We start from the raw sequence: 9,765 nt of genomic DNA, 5'->3' as shown, positions 1-9,765 counted from the left end.
GGAGCATACACCTGCGCAGTAGGATCGTTTCAGTTATCAGCTTATTGGTGAGCCCCACTCCTCTCGGGGTTCAACATAGAGTCTTCATTAGTATTCAGTATATGGTAGTCCAGGGCCATGCCCTGGTAGCTAGTGTTCAGACATGTTTTAGAGGTTTCATAGACAGATGTTAGTCCACAGAGTGAGTTATGCTTTCATGTTTGCAGACTGTTATGTTTTCATGATATTTCATGCTACGAGAAAATTTCAAGACTTTATTCCGCAAATTACATTTTCATGATTCATTTAAATTGCATCATATAGATTATATTGTTTTGATGCCCATGTTGACAAGCAAGCCATGAGGTTCGCTCGGACACATGCAAGCAAGGCCCGATTGCCGTGTTACGCCTAAGCCATGGTTCGGGGCGTGAAAAAGCTTGGTATCAGAGCTTAGGTTCAAGTGTCTTTAGGGAGTCTATGAAACTGTGTCCAGTGGGGTCACTTTTATATGTGTATGGCGCCCAGACATATAAACAGTTGACCACCAAGACATTTAAGATTATATCACTTCTTTCAACTCGAGATCGTGCAATAGAGCTATGTTCTCAGAAATCACTCGTACTCGTGTGTTGTTTCCCGTTCTACCGAATACGCCTCGTCTCAATGGATAAGGATATGTAAATCTAATCATTATCGATGTGTTTCTTTCAGATGGAGTCATCAGAAATTATTCTAATTCGTGCCATGAAGTTTAGAGCAGTAAGTAACATTCTTTTTCCATCGAATTCTGAACGTATCAAATATGTAAGCGGCAAGAAGAAAATTCGAGACCCAAGACTTGCCAAATAGTGCGTGGTGTATTTATCAGGTGTTAAGTACCATTTGAAAGACAATTTTCGGTATGGTAGTACACATAGGTTATATACCCTATAGAGTAAGTTTATTTGGACTCTTTGACCATGAAGCTATAGTATAAGGGTGATGGTTCATATTTAAGACCCCATGAGGTAGCATGTTATGAAGTTAACCGCAGCAGGCATAAATTGTCCACGGTAGTTTTGTTTTGAGCAGGAAATAGCATAAGAGCCAACCATCTGTAATACTAGAAAGTCTCGCCTTTTTTTTTCAAGGATATATATTTTTTCCATATGATCTATGCACATGACTAGAAAGGGACTGATGCGATAAGAAAACCACGAGTAGACGATTTTGGATTTTTGTAGGGTTAGTTTTAAATTATTTAAGCTTATTCAGATCAGACCTAGAGTGTATGACGTTAGTAAGTTACTACAAGAAGAAGATATTACTATGAGATAAAAGATATGACAATTCCCTCTTAGGTTATGTGATAAGTATTTATCCCTGATGTGTATAGTATGATATAATTTTGAAAGTGTATAGGGAGTTTGGGGTTAGTTGTTCCAATTCCTTGTTTGAGACAGATGAAATTTCCCTAAGTGCGTTCCATGTCTATAGTTCAGAAAGATAGTATACAACCCCAGAATAGAGTCAGATAAGGAGGAAAATTTAGAAATAACCTTATGCTTCACTTTAGTACTCAGAGAAGAATTAGAGAATATGATGCTAGCAAGTGGTTAACAGAAGCATAGTGAGTAAGTTCGAATAGATACAGTGAATTAGAAATTTTCAGCAGAGTTAGTAGAAGTACGATTTGAGTTACTTAGTCAAGTTAGCACTACTAAGTGGATAACTATATGAATACACCGAAGGCGTATTAGAACCCAAAGGGTTTAAGTTAAATTTGAGGTATAGAAATTGGTGAAAGAAGAAAACCATCTAAGCAGTAAGAGAGCAAGCTACAGAAGAAGAGCCTTTAAGAGTTATCAGAAAAGAGTTTTCCCCAAGACTGACAAAGCTAGTATGCTAGTTATGTACATTAGAAACCCGTTCATTTAAGTAATCCAGTTTTCCCAGTAAGTAAGACTTGCTTGAAGTAAGCTGAAGATATGATTCGTCAGTATTTTAGAGAAAATTAGCAGAACCACTAGATGACCACTTATCGCTAACTCGAGAGATCCACAGGCTTTAAACGTCAGCTTTTGAACTAAGGGGGAGATCGTGCAATAAGGTACAACTATAAACTATGTGTTTTGTAAGTTGATAGGTGTTAAGGAGATTATGTCAAAGGATCACAGTTTCATGTAGCCAAGATAAGGTGTGTAGAATGCGATTTTGTCAAGCTCATTGAGATCAAGTACTAGGTAATTATGTTATAAGATAAAGTTCTAGAGCGAATAGCGGGTTTTAAGGGAATAACAGTTCCAATTCCAGAGTAATTCATGTACTATGTGGTACTAATGCCTAGACGTACTCTACTCGTGCCTTTCGTACCTATTTCATGCCCAAGTTAGCGTTTTACACTCCATGCTTATAATTCAAAAACCAAGACTCCATAATGATAGTAATCCATGCAAAAGAAATATTCTTTCATGTTTTGCACATCAGGTTTTGCTCATGTCTAAGAGCTAAAACCGTATCCAGTTCTCACGTATCGATCATGCTTTTATACTCATGTCCATGTTCTAGCATCTAAGTGCTTTTCAAATCTGATGATGATCTTGACCCCTATGATTATGTTATCCATGTTACCACATACTCGTTCCCCAATCTGTTTCGTCATGCATCCCACTTATAGCGGTATCGTAACAATGATGTTGTTAGATGATAATGAAGGTGAACCAAGATGGATGTCCTACCCATGATTCTATGTAATTCGTGCTTATGTTTCTTTGGCTAATATTTTAAACCATCTTGTAGCTTGGCACAAAGGATGCCCTTATCTTTTCCGAAGTACCTATGCCATTTTTATGTTCAAAGTGACTTTCTACCCATGTCTTAGATGCTCGAGGAACGAATTATACATGCCTATAATTCATTCTTTCATGAGCCTTACTTATAACAAGGGCAATTACTCACGGTGATAAGAGTAAGCTATGTTGAATCATGTCCCATCATTTCAGTATATCTAAGTTCTGAAGGTAATACTTTATCCATGCCTTGCGTCTCTGAGTACCCAAGAGTGAGCCTACAATCGTACTCCACGCAAATCACACTTATGCCTTATTATTAGCTCAATACTCATGAAATTAGGTCCAGACGCCACGATATGCATCTATGATGTACTCATGTAAATGTCGGGTTGCTTAGGGTCCCATGCCCCATGTAGTGCTATTCACGTTTCATTCCAGATGAATCACGTTCCCATGTACGCACGTTTCACGTTACGTCCTCCATGGACAATGCACCATGTCATATATGTTCTCTAAAGCAAACTATTTTATGTGAATAGTACTAATAATTCCTTTTCTCTCAGTCCTCTATAATTCGCTTACGAGAATGAGCAAGATGAGTTAAGGTATTCATAATCATGATTAACAGCTAACAAGATAATCAGAAGTAAGGTGCATTCCTATATTCAAATAGATATCTTTTCATGTACCTTGTGGTACTTATCTCAGGAGTATTCTACTCAGATTCGACGTATTCATGTCATGCTTATGCTAGAGATTTATGAATACCTATGTTAGGATCATATTCTTGTTATACGACTCAAGTCCGTCGCATTCACATCGAGTTGCGTTTACATTCAAAGCCTAAGTCATACTCCTATCTCATATTACTATGGCGACATATGAGCGTCTATGATCAAGTCTCTAATTATCCAAATCCTACCCGCGCTTAGTATTCAACCCTCATGCTGTAACAATCATGTTTTCGACATTCAGATCCCATGTTACGATATCCATGTTTACACGTATTCGTATCTCATGACAGTTTAGCACTCATGTATCCATGTCATCTAGTCTTCATGCATTTATGTCCCACGTCATGTGTCTCACGCCCAGGTAATCATGTCATGTTCGTGCCTATTTCCAGTACTCATGTCATTCGTGCCTACAGATTTTCTTCCAAACCCCATGTATAGTAATCATGTAATCATTCAGCCAATATCCATGTGTTCAAGCTAGCTCAGTATTCATGTTAGCCACATTCAAGCTTCAAAAATCACGTTAAGTCACATCATGTGTAATAAGATACTCTGTGAGTTGTATGTTGGTACTTTAGTTAGCTGGTAGGCGTTTGAGAAATGTCGTGAGGGTCTGAATTATGAAGGAAGTCCTACCATAAAATTTTCTAGATTCCGTAGTTAGTAGTGATTCTTAACCTCTATTCATAAATCAAGGACAGTTGTTTCACGATTCTTATTCAGGTAGGTATGACTCAGTTTCATGCTCCTATGTATGTTTCTATGTAATGACATATTTAGTTCTCATGATCCATGACCATGTTCCCATGTAATCATATTGAGCTTTTATGTTTCATGTCATGTTTCTTCACGTTCATGTATTCAAGCCATGTCCAGTCCCATTCTTAACCAAGACCTATCATTCGAGGATGAATAATCCCAAGGGGGAGATATTGTAACATGCCGTAAATCCGAATTAGGTATAAATGTATGAATCTAGTATAAAGGTGATATTTTAGCTATACGAATCTATTTGGGATGAACTCGGGTGATAAACAGTCGTTTTGAAGTCAAACCAAAAAGTGAAGTTCTTAAGGCCTTCTAAATTCGTCTAAGTCTAGGATTGTATGTACTTATGGCCTGTTTTAGGGTACTTGCGTCAGGAATTTCTGAAAACTCCCTTCTTGAAAGTTGTAGCCCTTTTGAAATACCTTTCCAACGGTATATTATGAGGGTCAAAGGGACATCTGTACAAAAAGTTACGGCCATTTTACTGAAGGAGTACAGAGTAGTCCGCTCACTGGTCATGTTATACGCACTACTTATACGGCCCATATAATTTTGTACGGACCGTATAAGTCGTCCATACTTCATGACGCTCCAATTCGACATTCTGTTCAGCTATGATGAAATATGGTCATATTATACGGACCGTTTAACTTTATACGGACCGTATAATACGTCCATATAACTTCCGCCCCACTTTTGTATAAATTCAAGCCTTGAGTTTTTTATTTCATTATTCACAATTCCAAGCCCTAGCAACAATACAAAACATCAAGGTAAGTCAATCCAAACCCTTCCAACTCAATTCTAACATATATATTCAAATAATCTAAGCAAGAAATTATTGTTCCTAATCTAGAGTTTTCAAGAAAACCCTTCTCAAGGTTCAAGAATCAAGATTTAGGAAATCTTCTCCAAAACTCTAGTCTTTAATTCAAGTTTTGGAGCAATTAAGATATGTAGAACTTTCATCCACATGTGGGAATCTCTACGTTCTTCCTCATGCTCCGTTTCTTGATATTCATGAAATTCAAATCCTATGGCATTAAACCCAACATATTGGTAGCCCGTATTTATGTATTTATGTACATAAATTTTGTATCTATATTCGTTATTGTATTTCTAATCTTCCATTACGTTATTCGGAACCCTAGCTTAATCTATGAATCATGAATTCTTCCTCATGTGTTCTCATTATGTTTATATCAAACTTTATGATTTTATCTAGCAAGTTATAAGCATGTTTTCAAGTCAATTATATATATATATATATATATATATATATATATATATATATATATATATATATATATATATATATATATATATATAATTATGAACTATTATTATTACTCATGAATCAAGAATATGTTTGCAAGACTTTGACAACTTATCTCAAGAAATCATATTACAAGATATTTCATGAAACCATGTTACAAGTTATTTCGTGAAATCATGATTACAAGTTATTTACAAGTTATTTCACGAAAATCATGAGCTTCTTAGCCAACTATATAATGTTCATTTTTTTTTGGGAATTGCTTAGTTAACCGAGAAGGCTCAGATAGCCTGAAACTACGTTGCCACCATAGGATAAGGGTTGTCAGCAAGGAGGCAACACTTTCGTTATGCAGTTTGGATCCTTGCATGCTTATTAATACTTAAATCTCATATCCCTAGCAAGGTGTGAGTGTTCTGCTGGTCGGACGCAAGTACCAGATCATGTTGTCGGTTATACTATATCGTTCCCAACGTTACAAGCAGTTTTACATACATGTATTTCCGTTGATTTCCTGTTTTCAGACTTTACTCACGTTTCATGCTCATGTTCAAGTTACATTCAGTTTCAGTTCATGTCCTATACCTATGTTGTGCCATGTTCTTCATTTCAGCAGGTTTTACATACTAGTACTATTCACCATGTACTAACGCCTCTTTGCCCCGGGGCCTACACTTCACGGTGCAGAGTCCTGAATAATCGACTCGTTTGTCAAGTAGAGTCTCACGAAATCTTCCCTCTTTTCCTTCAATTACATCAGAAAATGACTTGTAAACTTTATTATGACCGTCCCTCATTGGTTGTCCCCGGATTCCATTATCAAGAAGTGTATCCACGGCTTCTTACTGGTTTTCAGGAGCATACACCTGCGCAGTAGGATCACTTCAGTTATCAGCTTATTGGTGAGCCCCACTCCTATTGGGGTTCAACATGGAGTCTGCATTAGTATTCAGTTTATGGTAGTCTAGGGCCATGCCCTGGTATCTAGTATTCAGACATGTTTTAGAGGTTTTATAGACAGATGTTAGTCCACAGAGTCAGTTATGCTTTCATGTTTGCAGACTGTTATGTTTTCATGATATTTCATGCTACGAGAAAATTTCAAGACTTTATTCCGCAAATTACATTTTCATGATTCATTTAAATTGCATCATATAAATTATATTGTTTTGATGCCCGTGTTGACAAGCAAGCCATGAGGTTCGCTCGGACACATGCCAGCAAGGCCCGAGTGCCGTGTTACGCCCAGGCCATGGTTCGGGGCGTGACAAAGCTAGTGTAAGGCTTGCCTTAGGCGAATCCCACATCGGTTTAGGCGAATCCCACATCGGTTGGGGAGGAGAACGAAGAGTGCTTGGATACCTCTCCCTTGAAGATGCGTTTTAAAACCGTGAGGGGCAGAGGCTCCAAAGCGGACAATTTCTACATGTGGTGGCCTGGGCTGTTACAATTGGTATCAGAGCCGGTGCCGGGCCGGTGGTGGGGCAAACCTCAGCGAGGACGCTGAGTCCCAAGGGGGATGAGTGTAAGGCTTGCCTTAGGCGAATCCCACATCGGTTGGGGAGGAGAATGAAGAGTGCTTTATAAGTGCTTGGATACCTCTCCCTTGAAGACGCGTTTTAAAACCGTGAGGGGCAAAGGCTCCAAAGCGGACAATTTCTACATGCGGTGGCCTGGGCTGTTACACAATATCGAATATTCAACAACTTAAATTTTCAAACATGCTAGAGGAAAAAATATTGAAAAGGAAAAATAAAATGAATTCTTTCACATATTCCAAATAAATATAGCATTAATCCTTCTTCACAGGTCTTGCACGATCAAATATAGCTATTTGTATAACATTTGTGCATCCCAGTATTCAGATAACAACTATGACTAATGTATTTGAATTTGTTGCCTTTGTAAGTGGCATCAATCACCATGTATATCCTGATTGATTTCTCCGTTGTGACTTTATTTTCCGGAGTGCTTCTTCAAATGTTTTTATCATCAATAACTGTAGTGTGAGAATATTTCCTCAGTTAATGACGTTCACAGTTCACAAATACATGAATAATGCTTCAATATAACTAAAAAGTGGACAAAGATCGAATTCTACCTTCTCCAACGTACTCTATGACAAATTAAACTCTTGCCACTTGATATCTTTATATGCCACGATCCTGGAGTCACATTTTTCAGTCTGCAAACTTCATATTAAGTTACATGTAGACAAACTTAATATAAAGACGACGAATGGAGATATTGATTAACACAAAGAAAAACAAAGAACAAAAGTAAATTGGCAAATGAAGAATTACAAAAATGTAGAAATGGACATGGATTAACACAAATGAGAAAGAATAAAACAAAAGAAATTGGGAAATGAATATGGAACTCTTACTAGAAATGTACTACATTGATGAGATAAATGTGATACGTTTTTGTCATGCATTAGACTTAGAATCCACAAAGAAATTTCCAGCACCTGCACAATTGATTTAAAAATTTATGACTTGTTCACTTTTCAGATGAACATAAAGTAAAGGAGAAAGTGAAAATGTTACATCTTCTATTTTTTTATTAAGATCAATTACTAACACAAAATGAATCCAAATTTGGGACATCTAAAGACCTTAGCTACAAGGAGAAAGAAAATGAACCATCCACTTAAAGGTTATTTATGAGCTATTAATTATATAATTAGTGTTATAGAAACTTCCCAAAATGAAACGGGTATAATGGGATGCAATAACTGGAGAAAAAAGAAGGGAAAAAATGTACTAATATAACAATAAATACTCATTTAATTTGGAGCACCCATTTACCTAACACATAAATGATTTTTGAACTTTTTAATATAGCACATAAATAGAAAAAAATAGAAACAAGCCAAAAAAAGATAAATGCCAATGGAGGCCATAGAGAGGTGCCACATAGGATTGTTTATGTCCAGCTTTATATTATATATTGATTACGCTTTGTATGTTTGTGTAGTAACTGTTTTCTTATCTATAAATAAATAGATTCTTAAGTAATGACTTCTAATGTTTAGGTATGAATTATTCAAGAAAAAGCAGTAAATTGTTCATAAATTATCTTACGATATCAAAGTGCGCGTCGAATGCGACATCTGATGGCGGTGGCATACATCTTTGTCTTATAAGATTATCTTTTGCAATTCTCTTCATAGGAACAACCAAAAGGACAACCTCTGTCTTTGGACCATATTGTCGATGACCTGCTAGTTGTTGAATCACTTGAATTTTTCTTCATCCTAGATAAAGTGGGTTTCATCTGTCACACCAAATGTTTAGAAAAAAAGTTGAACGTAAATGGAAAGAGAGTGGAGATATGCCTTAGGATGAAAATTATGGTCCTTCAACAGCGGGTGATCAAATGTAGGTTGTTTGTAGAAATCTACACAATCATATATATCCACATGCTTAGTCTGCAAACAAAAAATCCATGAACCGAGTAATTTAAATAACAGTAATTACACATCTTGTCATTGAATAGGTAAATTTTAAACACAAAAAAATCTCAGAGAGGCAATGGTTAGTAGATGGTGATACTACTCCTTCTATTATTTAATTTACGGAAAAGACTCAAATATGTCATCGAACTATCGGAAATGACTCAGTTATGCCACTCGTCAATAGTTTGGCTCATTTATGCCATCGAACTATCGGAAATGGCTGCCATCAATAGTTTGGCTCATTTATGTCATCACTGTTGCCAAAATGACTCATCTATGTTATTTTTCATTAACGCCGATTTTACAATACCACATATGATATGTTACCTCCAACTAGATGGTTGTGGGTGGGTCGAGTGTATGGGTCGAATTTTTTTATTAATTTGGGATTTAAAATTGGGCTGATTTAATTAAACGACGTATACCTCTAATTGGAGGCCACGTGCCATATCTAGAATTATAAAATCGGTGTTAATGAAAATGGCATGGATGAGTCATTTTGGTAACGGCGATGGCATAAATGAGCCAAACTATTGATGAGTGACATAAATGAGTCATTTCCAATAGTTCGATAGCATAAATGAGCCAAACTATTGATGAGTGGCATAAATGAGTCATTTCCGTTAGTTCAATGACATATTTGAGCCTTTTCCGTTTAATTTATTGATATTTGACCTTGAAGTCAAAATAGGGGGTGTGTGTGTGTAAAGAGTACTATAGTGTAGAAGGTTCACAATTTTCAAGTACAACGAAAAATTCGAAGAAGGGAAA

This window comes from Lycium barbarum, chromosome 4 (assembly GCF_019175385.1).
Source record: "Lycium barbarum isolate Lr01 chromosome 4, ASM1917538v2, whole genome shotgun sequence".
NCBI lineage: Eukaryota > Viridiplantae > Streptophyta > Magnoliopsida > Solanales > Solanaceae > Lycium > Lycium barbarum.
Note: the sequence above shows the minus strand (reverse complement) of the source record.